At 40.4% G+C, this 13,370-nt stretch overlaps 1 non-coding gene across 1 annotated transcript; it reads left to right on the forward strand.

Annotated features, from left to right (window-relative positions):
- The first annotated feature begins 3,312 nt into the window (after window positions 1-3,312).
- LOC132225324 (U6 spliceosomal RNA) lies at window positions 3,313-3,419 on the forward strand. The gene has a single exon (XR_009450849.1). It is a non-coding gene; the product is annotated as a U6 spliceosomal RNA (small nuclear RNA).
- The last annotated feature ends 9,951 nt before the right edge of the window (window positions 3,420-13,370 follow it).

Here is a 13,370-nt window from a genome sequence, read left to right on the forward strand (position 1 = left end):
GCCTTTGCCTGAGGCTATCCGGTAAATGCCTCTGTGCAGGGCTTGGGCAGGGTGGGTCGCACAGGATCAACAGGGTGGGCCGGAGAGAGCAGTTATGGCGGCTCTCAGTCCTGTCCCCAGGGGCTCTGCCTCTCTGAGTCCCAGCACCCGCTGCAAGGCTCGGAGAGAAAGCTGCACTCGCTCTGACCGAAGCCAGATAGTCCGCTTCTCCCGTTTGAGCCTGGGTCCCTAAAGACTCGCCTGTATCTGGAGCTCAGAGTCTGCGACTCCCTCCCGATTGAAAACAACAACCGCGCCCTCCGCCGCCAGCCCGCTCCGCGCACTCCGCACCTCAGAATTTGACTTCAGCACTGGGCCTCCTCTGAGTGTCCGTATGCGTTTCTCTTTCCTCCTAGTTGTAGGACTTCCACTCAGCCAGCGTTCCTGTGGTTCTGGGCGATGTCCGTTCTGTGTTTTAGTTTCACTTTTGAAGTAGTTGTTCAAAGCAGCAAACTCCGGCGTTAACCTATGCCGCCATCTTGGTTCTGTAAGGGAGTCTCACAGGTGATTTTGTACTGTTAAATCAACCCTTTTATTTTATGTGCTTATACAAAATATACTCTCAAGTAAAGAATTTATTTTTTAAAAATATATTTTATTGTTTTTTTACAGAGAGGAAGGGAGAGAGATAGAGAGTTAGAAACATCGATGAGAGAGAAACATCGATCAGCTGCCTCCTGCACATCCCCTACTGGGGATGTGCCAGCAGCCCAGGTACATGCCCTTGGCCGGAATCGAACCTGGGACCTTTCAGTCCGCAAGCCGATGCTCTAACCACTGAGCAAAACCGGTTTTGGCCTCAAGTAAAGAATTTAGAATAGGCAAAGATAATGATAATGATAAAAATCTGAATAACAATGTTCTGGATGGGAAGTCAGATGGACTCCACAATATGTTTATAGAGTTCCTTTTCAAGTCATTTGCATGTACTATGACTTGGTTTGCATCTGCTCTGTGACCCCAAAGACTTTTGATTAGCCTCAAAATGGCCTAAAAACCATCAGGAATTTTGATATTAGATGTAAATCTATAGTGCTATACAAAGAGACTTCATAGGAAAGCCTCTTAATGGCTCATAATCTTGGAAATCAATCACTATTTAATAGAAGCCAAAAGAAATAAAATGACCACATGTTTATTGACATGATGATATGTCTGCCTTATCTGATGAAACCATCTGCAAAGTCTTGAGGACTATCTGGTAGGAATAGTTTAGAAGGCTGAGAAGAACTTTGGAACAATGTACTGCCCCCAAAACCTAACTCATCCATTTCAAATTTCCCATGCTTGGATAAGCTATCTCCTCTTGACCATATTACTTCCTAATGACACTATGAACATTTATGACCCAACCTAAAGTTAAGTGGAACCAGAAGGCAGATGAGACCCCCATCCTACTATCAGACAGTACTACAACCTTAACTCTACAGGATTTCTTTTTATTACCTACTAGAGGCCTGATGCATGAAATTGGGGCAAGAATAAGCCTTCCTTGTCCTGGCTGCTGGCACTGGCTTCCCTCCGGCCACAGGCACCCAGGTCCCGGGCTTCCCTCCAGCCACTGGCAGGCAGCCGGGACCTGGGCTTCCCTTGCAGCCCAGGCTTTGTCCAGAAGGTCGTCTGGAAGGATGTCTGGAAAGACGTCCAGTCTAATTAGCATATTATGCTTTTATTATTATAGATAAGTCCTTGCCTGTGCAACTGCTGTATCAGTTATCCATTGTTACTTAACAAGTGGCTACAAACAGTAAACATTAATTGCCTTACAATTTCTGGAGGTCAGGAATCTAGGAGAAGCTTAACTGGGTGGTTCTGATTCATTATCTCTCATGAGGTGCTAGCAAGGATTGTTGTCACCCCCAAGCTCAACTGGGGGAAGTGTGCTTTCAAATTTACTTTGTTATAGGATTGCTATCCAGCAGGCCTTTGGTTAAGATGTTCACACATCGACCAATGGAATGGAATCAAGAGCCCAGAAATAAACTCATGCATATACAGTCAACTAATACTTGAAAAAGAAGCTGAGAATATTCAACAGAAAAAAAGACAATCTCTTCTTAATAAATGGTGTTGAGAAAATCGGATATACACAGTCAAAAGAATGAAACTAGACCCCTATCTTACATTACTCACAAAATTAACCTGAAATGGATTAGACTTAAATGTAAGCTGAAACCATAACACTTGTAGAAGAAAACTGGTGAAAGCTCCTTGACACTGTTCTTGGCAATTATTTTTTGGATATGACACATAAAGCACAAATAAGATAAGCAAAAAGAAACAAGTGGGACTATATCACACTAAATGTTTCTGCACAGCAAGGGAAACCTACAGAATGGGAGAAAATATTTGTAAATCACATATCTGCTAAAGGGTTAACACCCAAAATATATAAGGACCATATACCCCTGAGTAGCAAAAACAAAAACAAATAATCCAATTTATTTTATTTTTTTTAAATATATTTTATTGATTTTTTACAGAGAGGAAGGGAGAGAGATAGAGAGCCAGAAACATCGATGAGAGAGAAACATTGATCAGCCGCCTCCTGCACATCCCCCACTGGGGATGTGCCCGCAACCCAGGTACATGCCCTTGACCGGAATCGAACCTGGGACCCCTCAGTCCGCAGGCCGACGCTCTATCCACTGAGCCAAACCGGTTTCGGCTCCAATTTAAAAATGGAAAAATAACCTGCATAGACATTTTTCCAAAGAAGATATTCAAAGGGCCAACAGGTATATAAAAGGGTGCTCAACATCACTATATATCATCAGGAAAATGCAAATGAAAACCGCAATGAGATATCACCTCACACCTGTTAGTATAACTACTATTAAAATGATAAGAGAACCTGGTCTGTGTGGCTCAGTGGTTGAGCATAGACCAATGTACCAAGAGGTCACCAGTTTGATTCCCAGTCAGGGCACATGCCCAGGTTGTGAGCTTGATCCCCAGTAGGGGGCATGCAGAAGGCAGCCAAACAATGTTTTTGTCTCTCTATATATTCCCTTCCTCTCTCTGAAATCTATAAAAACATATTTTTAAAAAAGAAGAAAAAATCTTTTTTTAAAAAAAAGACAAGAGATAACAAGTGCTAGTGAGGATATGGAGAAAAGGAAACCCTTGTATATTTTTGGTGGGAATGTAAATTGGTACAGCCATTATGCAAAACAGTATGAACTTTACTCAAAAAATTAAAAATAAAACTACTATATGAACTAGTAATTCTACTTCTGGGTTTATAGCCAAAGAAAATGGAATCACTATCTTGTCCTGTCTTCAGCAGCACATATACTAAAATTGGAATGATACAGAGAAGATTAGCATGGCCCCTGTGCAAGGACGACATGCAAATTCATGAAGCATTCCATATTTTTTAAAAAATGAAATCGCTATCTTGAACTGATATCTTCACTTTCATGTTCATTGCAGCAGTATTTACAATAGGCAAGACATGGAAATAATCTAAGTGCCCACTGATGGATGAATGAATTTACAAAATCCTGAGGTATATATTATAGAATACTATTAAACCACAAAAAAATGAAATGTTGCAATTTGTAACAGCATGGATGAATCCTGAGAGCATTATGTTAAGTGAAATAAGTCTAAAAGAGGAAAACAAGTACTGTATGATCTCACTTATATGGAGAATCTAAGAAAGCTTAAATAATAGAGCAGAAAACAGATTGATGGTTTCCAGAGGCAGCAGGTGGAGGGTAAGGATAATAGGTGAAGATGGTCAATGGGTACAAACTTTCAGTAATAAGTTGTAGAAATGTAATGTATGGCATGATGACTATAGTTAACACTGTACTGCATATTTGAAAATTGCTAAGAGTGTAGATTTCTAAAGTTCTCATTGCAAGGAAAATCCTATATAATAAAAGCCTAGGTGGTGTCGCCCAATGCCCTCACGCGACGTCATCACAAGATGGCCGCCACAAGATGGCCATCACAAGATGGCCACCAGAAGATGATCACCACAAGATGGCTGTCAGGGGTGGGCAGTTGGGGATGACCAGGCCAGCAGGGGAGGGAAGTTGGGGGTGACTAGGCCTGGAGGGCAGGGCAGTTGGGGGCAATCAGGCAGGCAGGGGAGCACTTAGGGGGTTATCAGGCTGGCAGGCAGAAGCGGTTAGGGGCAATCAGGCAGGCAGGCAGGCGAGCGGTTAAGAGCCACCAGTCCCGGATTGTGAGAGGGATGTCTAACTGCCAGTTTAGGCCTGATCCCAAGTACATCCCCTGAGGGGTAACAGATTGGAGAGGGTGCAGGCTGGGCTGAGGGACACCACCCATGCACGAATTTTGTGTACCAGGCCTCTAGTGTTATCATAATAATAAAGGCCAAGAGGCATCACAATCGAAATGATCAAACGACCAGTCACCATGAGGTGCATAGAGAACCTCTCAGGTCCTCCCCCACAGTAGGGTGGGCAGGGTGTCTGGTGGGTGGGTGCAGCGAGGCGGGCATGACGAGGAGGGCATGGCGAGGTGAGGTGGGTGCAGTAAGGTGGGTGGGGCTCTGAGCGCAGCAGGCAAGTGGGCGGGTGGGTGGGGCTGTGAGTGCAGCAAGGCGCCTGTGGGTGGGCGGGGCTGCACGATTTTGCTTGCTGGGCCTCTAATATATATATATATATATATATATATATATATATATATATATATATATATATAGCTAATATGCCAAATCTTTGTTCTTGGAGGGAAGCACCATTTTTATTCTCAACACAGGGGTAAGAGCAGGCTATAAATCACTATTGCAGAAAAGTTGTTTTAAATTATTTTACTAAATAAAAGATATTCTTGCCCATCTGGCTTGCCTTAGTTTAGAAGCAGGAAAATGGTCACAATGGAATCTTGATGTCTTATCTGGTTCCCAGGGCTCTAAGATACCAGCCTCCTTAACCAATCTCTTAGGCAAGTGGTAGGATGAGCTTGGGGCTAGAAAACCTCAGCTACAGAGAGACCCAGTGTCTCTGGAGCATCTCATGAGCAGAACCTGTAACATTTTAAATCAATTATTCATGAAGGGCAAAGCCAGCTCTGAGGTAGAAAAGAACGAGTGGACTCTTTGTGCCCATCTGGCTTACTCATTCTCCCGAGGAGCCTTTTAAAGGAAGGAAATAGTGAAAGCGTCCATTTGCCACAGCATAATTATTCAGGCTGATAAGAAGAACAAAGAGACCACTGTTGGTGGGGTTGGCAACCAACAAGTGGGGGCTTAGAGTTGGATTTCTTCCAGTGTCTCAGGGCTGCTGAAAGATTGAATCATTAAGAGTTTATGGCCTCATGCAGCTATTTTAAGCCTGTTCCATCACTTGATACTGACTTCAACTTCAAGCTACCATAGATTCTTTTATCCCCCAGGAACTGTGGCTTGGGCAGAACAAAAGGAAGTCAGCTCCTTTGGAGGGAGGAGGGCCTGAGGCTGAAAGATGGGGTTGCAGGAGAAAGGGTTTGTTGGACCTAATGAGCTGCCTGTGGCGCTACTGTCATTGTCATTACCACCACAGCTGCTCATATGTTGTTTCTGTTCTCAGTCAACTGACTGCATGAGAGATGCTCACATGAAATAAAAAAAAGAAAGTAACTGCCCTGCTTTCTCTGAGTAAGGCAGAGTGGTAACAAGTAAGATAAATGAGTCCTAATCTCCTGGCTTGGATGGAAGGAGACTGAAGAGTGAAGAAAATAGGGCTCCTGAAGGGGCTAATTGGTCATTCAGAAGCAAATCAAAGCAAAGCAAAAGGTCACCTTTGACCTGAGGAGTCTAAAATCAGAAGACCACCATGCTTGAGACCCAGAAACCTAAAGTCTTGGGCCTTTATTTTAAAGGTATGTGGGACAAGCATCTACCTTGGAAAAAATATATAGTAATTAAGTAACTGAATCCCAGAATTTTTTAAAGCCCATGTGTCCCCACTAGAAATTGGTTTCCAATAACTCACTCAACAATTTTTTTGAATGATTACTATATGCCATAACTGTCTTAAGCCAATTGAATATAACAGTGAACAAGGCAGACAAATATCTCTACCCTCATAGAGCTTATACCCTAATGGGGGATGACAAACCACAAATAAGATAATTTATTAAATAAACACTGTGCCAAATGATAATAAATGCTATAAAGAACAGAAAGCAGAGTTGGGAAGGACCAATATTGGCAATAGAGGTACATGATTTCATATAGGCCCAGGAAGATCTCATGGAGAAGGTAATTTTGAGCAGGGACTTGAGGGAAGTGAGGGGGAGAGTCATGTGAATATCTGTGCAAAGAATGTTCAATGCAGAGGGAAGATCATGTGCTAATACCTGGCATAGTTGAAGAACATCAATTAGGCTAGTGCAATTGACATGATGTAAAGGAGGAGTAGAGTGGTAGGAGTTGAGGTTGAAGAGGTAACAGGGGCCAAATGGTAAAGTGCATTATAAACTAAGGATTTTAATTTTATCATGAGTGAGGTGGGAAGATATTGGAAGGTTTTCAATAAAACAGTAACATAAACTTAATTAGGTTTTAAAAGAGTTATTCTAGGCAAGAGAGTATGGTGATTTGAGTCAGTGATGTAGTGGTGAAAAGATGAGAGGTTGTCAGATTCTGATATATTTGGAAAGTAAGCTGACTGAATTTGCTGATGGATTGGATGTGGATGATGTAAAGAAGGAAAGTTAGAGGACAAGAATGACTGAAAGGATTTTGGCCTAAGCAATTGGAATGATCAAATTGCCAGCAACTAAAATGGGGAAGACAAGTAGAGGAGCAGATTTGAGAGGTGAGAGGACATCAGAGATCGACAGTTAATGGATTTGGATTTGCCCAGGTCGAGAGACACTAGAAAAAAAGGTAGCAGCTGGTGGCTGCACTGGATGGGTCATGGAGAAAAATGGATTAGAACAACTTCAGTATAGCTGTAGATAGATCCAGTTGGTGGTGGTTTGAGGAAATGGGCCCAGTTAGACCTGACTCTGGATCCCTCTTCTGCCTTGAACTCAGTGGCTGCATTGTGCAATTCTGTTCCACCCTGCTTGGTCAGTCCCTAATGTCTAGTCTAGGAGTTGATAAATTTTCTGTAAAGATCTAGGTAATAAATATTTTAGGTCTCTACTACAGTTACTTAACTCTGCCACTGTAATAATTTTTAAAAAACAGTCCAAAGGACTTGTATGCAAGCATATAAGCATAACCAATGGACATAAGACACTGTGGGGTAGGGGAGGCCAGGGGATTGTCAAGGGCGGGGGAAAAAGGACACATATGTAATACCCTTTGTAATACTTTAAGCAATAAAAAAATAAAATAAAATAAATAAAAATAAAATAAAAAAACAGTCATAGACAATATATAAACTAATGAACATGTATGTTCCAATAAAGCACTATTTTCAAAATAGAACATGGCCTGATCTGGCTCATGAGCTGTAGTTTACATCCCCTGCACTAGACCTGTGATGAGCTACCTACAGAAACACGGGCCTCACAGCCAACCAACTTTGTAAAACACTTACAACTAAATTTCAAGATGATATATTAGAAAGGCATATCTGGGTAACTTTGCCTCAGATATGGCTACATATTAATGTTTTAGTGCAGAACCAATAGTTTCATTAGTCCACTTAGTTTGTGAAGTTAATAATCAAAGTTGAAACTAAATAAAAAAATTTCATTTAAAATAAAGGGAAACAAAGGTGGCTCATGAACATTTTAATTTTTTCTGAATTGGCCCTCTTTTCATACTTTACTTTTTTATTTAAAAAAATTTTAAATATTGTATATAGAAAACCCTAAAGACTCCACCAAAAAACTACTAAATCTAATAAATGAATTCAGCAAAGTTGTGGGATACAGAATCAATACCCAGAAATCCATGGCATTTTTATAGACCAATAATGAACTCTCCAAAAGAGATTCTAAGAAAACAACCACATTTACTATTGCAGCAAAAAATAAGGTACCTAGGAATAAATTTAACTAAGGAGGTAAATACCTGTACTCAGAGAACTATATGACATTGAAGAAGGAAATTAGAGAAGATACAAACAAGTAGAAGCATGTACGATGTTCATGGATTGGAAGAATTAACATAATTAAAATGTCCATACTACCCAAAGGAATCTATAAAGTCAACACAATTCCTATTAAAATACCAATGGCATAGTTCATAGAATTAGAAAAAAATATTCCAAAAAGTTATATGGAACCAAAAACGACCCCAAATAACCACAGGCAATCTTGAGAGAGAACAAATCTGGAGGTATCACAATATTGTATGTTGAATTATACTACATGACCATTGTTATCAAAACAACCTGGTACTTGCATAAGAACAAGCATTTAGACCAATGGAATGCAACAAATCAGCCCCAGAAATCAACCCACACCTTTATGATCAATTAATATTTGACAAAGGAGGTAAGAGCATATAATGGAGTAAAGACAGTCTCTTCAATAAATGGTGTTGGGAAAATTGAACAGGTACATGCAAACAAAAATGTCATTAGACCACCAATTTATACCATACACAAGAATGAACTCAAAATGGGTAAAATATTTAAATGCAAGTCACAAAACCATAAAAGTCCTAGAATAAAAATAGGCAGCAAAATATAAGACATTTCTCACAGCAATATTTTTGCCAATATGTCTCCAAGAGCAAGGGAAACTCAGGGAAAAATAAACAAATGGGACGACATCAAAATGCAAAGCTTCTGCACAGCAAAAGAAACCATCAACAAAGTGAAAAGAGAACCCACTGTATGGGAGAACATATTCACCAATGATACATCTGATAAGGGGTTAATATCAAAAATATATAAAGGACATATACAATTCAGCACCAGAAAGATAAATACTCCAATAAAAAGTTGACAAAGGACCTAAATAGACACTTCTGCAAAGATGGCCAATAGATATATGAAAAATGCTCAAGGTCACAAATTACCACAGAGATTCAAATAAAAGCTACAATGAGTATCACCTTGCATCTGCCAGAACGGCTACTATCAGTAAATCAACAAACAACAAGTTCTGGTAAGGATGTGGAGAAAAAGAAACCCTAGAGCAGTGGTTCTCAACCTTCTGGCCCTTTAAATACAGTTCCTCATGTTGTGACCCAACCATAAAATTATTTCAGTTGCTACTTCATAACTGTAATGTTGCTACTGTTATGAATTGTAATGTAAATATCTGATATGCAGGATGGTCTTAGGCGACCCTTGTGAAAGGATCGTTCGACCGCCAAAGGGGCCGCGACCCACACGTTGAGAACCGCTGCCCTAGAGCAATGTTGGTGGGAATGCAGACTGGTGCAGCTATTATGGAAAACAGTATGAAGTTTCCTCAAAAAATTAAAAATGGAACTGCCTTTTGACCCAGTGATCCCACATCTGAGAATATATTCTAAGAAGCCTGAAACACCAATCAGAAAGACTATATGCATCCTTATGTTCATAGCAGCACAATTTACAATAGCTAAGATCTGGAAACAGCCCAAGTGCCCATCAGTAATGAGTGGATAAAAAAGCTGTGGTACATTTACACAATAGAATACTATGCAGCTGTAAAAAAGAAGGCTTTCTTGTCCTTTGGGACAGCATGGGTGGACCTGGATATTATTATGCTAAGTGAAATAAGCCATTCAGAGAAAGACAAACATCATATGATCTCACTAATATGTGGAATCTAATGAATAAAATAAACTAATAAACAAATAGGTGCAGAGATATAGAAGCATGCAACAGTTTGACAGATCTCAGAGGGAAGGGGAGTGGACAGGAAGAGATTAATCAAAGAACTTATAGGCATATATGCATAGCCATGGATATTGACAATAGTGTGGTGAAAGCCACGGTGCAGTGGGACCTGGGTGGAGCGATTCTAAGGAGAGAAAAATGGGGAACATCTGTAATATCTTTAACAATAAAAATAAATTTTAACAAATCCTATATAATAAATAGCCAATATGCAATTGGTCATCACGCCCTCATGCCATCACACCATAACAGCTCAGACACTCAACACTGGGGAGAGAGGAATGGGGACCAGCCAGGCTGCGGCCTGGGAGAGGGACAAGCCACCTGCCCATGGTCCCCTGAGGCTGTAGCCAGCCTGGGTCCTGGGTGCTTGCAGCCCACCAGAGGGAAGGAATCCTGGGTCCTCGGTGCCTGTGACTGGCCGGAGGAGGGAATCCTGGGTCCTGGGTGCGGGGTGAGGCAGGGGCTGTTAGGGGTGATCAGGTCAGCAGGGGAGCAGTTAGGGGCAATCAGACTGGTAGGGGAGCAATTAGGGGTGATCAGGCAGGCAGGCAGAGGTGGTTAGGGGTGATCAGACAGACAGGCAGAGGGGCTAGGGGCAATCAGGCAGGCAGACAGGCGAGTGGTTAAGAGCCAGTGGTCCCGGATTGCAAGATACAGTCGGACATCCCCTGAGGGGTCCTGGATTGGAGAGGGTGCAGGCCTGGCTGAGCCCCCCATGCATGAATTTTGTGCACCAGGCCTCTAGTTTTTAATAAAAATAAATAAATATCATTTTTAATTTTCAGTTACAGTTGACATACAATATTATATTAGTTTCAGGTATACACACCAGTGATTAGACATTATATAACTTAATAAGTGATCAATAAATCTAGTACGCATCTGACACTATACATAGTTATGAAATTATTATTGACTATGTTCCCTATGCTGTACTTTACATCTCCATGACTATTCTATAATTACCAATTTGTACTTCTTAATCCTTTTACCTTTTCCAGCCATCCCCTTAATCCTCCTCCCATCTGGTAATTGTCAAAATGTTCTCTGTATCTGTGGATCTGTTTCTGTTCTGCTTCTTCATTTGTTTTTGTTTTCTAAGATTCATTTGTTGATAGATATTTATTTATTGTCATTTATTGTTCATAATTTTTAATCTTTTGAAAAATTCTTCTTCTTAAATAAGACCCTTTAACATTTCATGGTGGTGATGGTTTGGTGGTGATGAACTCCTTTAGCTTTTCCTTGTCTGGGAAGCTCTTTATATGTCCTTCAATTCTAAATGATAGCTTTGCAGAGTAGAGTAATCTTGGTTGTAGGTCCTTGTTTTCATCACTTTCAATATTTCTTGCCACTCTTTTGGCCTGAAAAGTTTCTGTTGAGAAATCAGATGACTGTTTTATGGGAGCTCCCTTGTAGGTAAGTGACTGCTTTTCTCTTGCTGCTTTTAAGATTCTCTCTTTGTCTTTAACCATTTGCATTTTAATTATGAGGTGTCTTGGTGTGGGTCTCTTTGGGTTCATCTCGTTTGGGACTCTCTGAACTTCCTGGACTTGCATATCTCTTTCACCAAATTAGGTAAGTTTTCTGTCATTATTTTTTGAAATATGTTTTTAATTTCTTGCTCTTTGTTTCTCCTTCTGGCACCCCCATGATGCAAATGTTGGTATGCTTGAAATTGTCCCAGAGGCTCCTTACACTATCCTCATTTTTTAAATTCTTTTTTTCCTTTTGCTATTCTGATTGGGTGTTTATTGCTTGCTTACATTCCAAATGACTGATTTGATTCTTGGCTTAATCTACTCTACTGTTGATTCCCTATAAATTATTCTTTATTTCAATTAGTGTATCCTTAATTTCTGACTGTTTTTTATGCACTTGAGGGTCTCACTATGCTCCTTGAGCATCCTTATAACCAGAGTTTGGAACTCTGCCTCTAGTAGATTGCTTGTCTTCATTTTGTTTAGTTCTTTTTCTGGATTTTGTTCTTTTCTTTCATTTGGAACATGTTTCTTTGTCTCTTCATATTGGCAGCCTCTCTGTGTCTATTTCTCTGTATTAAGTAGAGCTACTATGTCTTCTGCAATTGGTAGAGTGGTCTATTGCAATGAGTGTCCTATAGGGTCTAGTGCAGGGGTGGGCAAACTTTTTGACTCGAGGGCCACAATGGGTTCTTAAACTGGACCAGTGGGCCGGAACAAAAGCATGGATGGAGTGTTTGTGTGAACTAATATAAATTCAAAGTAAACATCATTACATAAAAGGGTATGGTCTTTTTTTTATTATTTTATTCATTTCAAACGGGCCGGATCCGGCCCGCGGGCCGTAGTTTGCCCACGGCTGGTCTAGTGGTACAGCCTCCCTGACCACCAAAGCTGGGTACTACAGTTGTGTTCCCCACTCATATAGATTGTGTACACCCTCCTGTTGTAGTTGAGCCTTTATTGCTGTTGGCATATCAATGGGAGGGATTTACCCCCAGGTCAATCTGTTGCAAGGACTGGCTGCCACCACTGAAAAACATGGAGGATTAGCTGTGCAGAATCCCATGTCATGGAGAAGAACTTACTTCAGCAGAGCTCTGGTGCCCACTGAGTTTGCCCCTTGAGTGTGTAGCTGTGGGGGTGGTTGGGTGGTGTTTTGGTGTCATCTGAAGCTGTTTACCAGTAGGTGTAGGCTGACCGACCTCACAGGACAAAGAAATTTGCCCTAAATTTTTTTAATTACTAGCCATTGCTCAAGAACTGCCTCTTCTCTCCCCAGGCTAACCAACATATCCCAAGTACTATCCTCTGCAGGGTCCTATGAGGTGACTGTCCAATCCAGACATAAATTGGTAATGGCTTTCTCTTCCCAGAAAATTTACAATTGAAAGACTACTTTTGAGGATTTTGTACCAAATGTCCTATATTTTATGCATCAGCAAAAGTTTGCTGGCATAATTTTCCAGCTACAACTGTATAGAACATTTCAGCTCACAATTGAGACTTGTTGAATCTCTGTCAGATGGGCTATTGTAGTGAGCATATTTGAATAATGCATTATGAAAAATCTTAGATATATTAAAAGATATAAATAAAAGTGTAATGAATATCTATATACTCACTACCCATCTTAACAAATAAAATATTATATAGTCAAAGTCCTTTGTGTACTCCTCCCTGATCATATTTTCCTCCCTTTTATCCCAGAAGTAACCTCTGTCTTGAAGATGATTGTATCCTCTTTACTTTTACTACATATAAATGTATACATATGAATGTATCCCTAAGCAATATTTAGTATTACTTTGCATGTTGATAACCTTTGTATCAATGGTATAATAATATACATGTGATTTCAAGTAGGATCTATAATAGATACATGTACTTATTCATTTGCACTATTTTATATTCTTCCATTATAGGAATATACCACACTGTATTTATTCATTCATCCATCAATGATTTCTTAGGTTGATTCCAATTTTACACTATCCTATATAATAAGAGAGGAATATGCTAATTAGGCATTACACCCTGAGGTGTAAAGACCAAGCATGTCATGACCACATCACAGATCAGCAGGAGGGTG

The sequence above is a fragment of the Myotis daubentonii genome, chromosome X (genome assembly GCF_963259705.1).
Source record: "Myotis daubentonii chromosome X, mMyoDau2.1, whole genome shotgun sequence".
Taxonomy (NCBI): Eukaryota; Metazoa; Chordata; class Mammalia; order Chiroptera; family Vespertilionidae; genus Myotis; species Myotis daubentonii.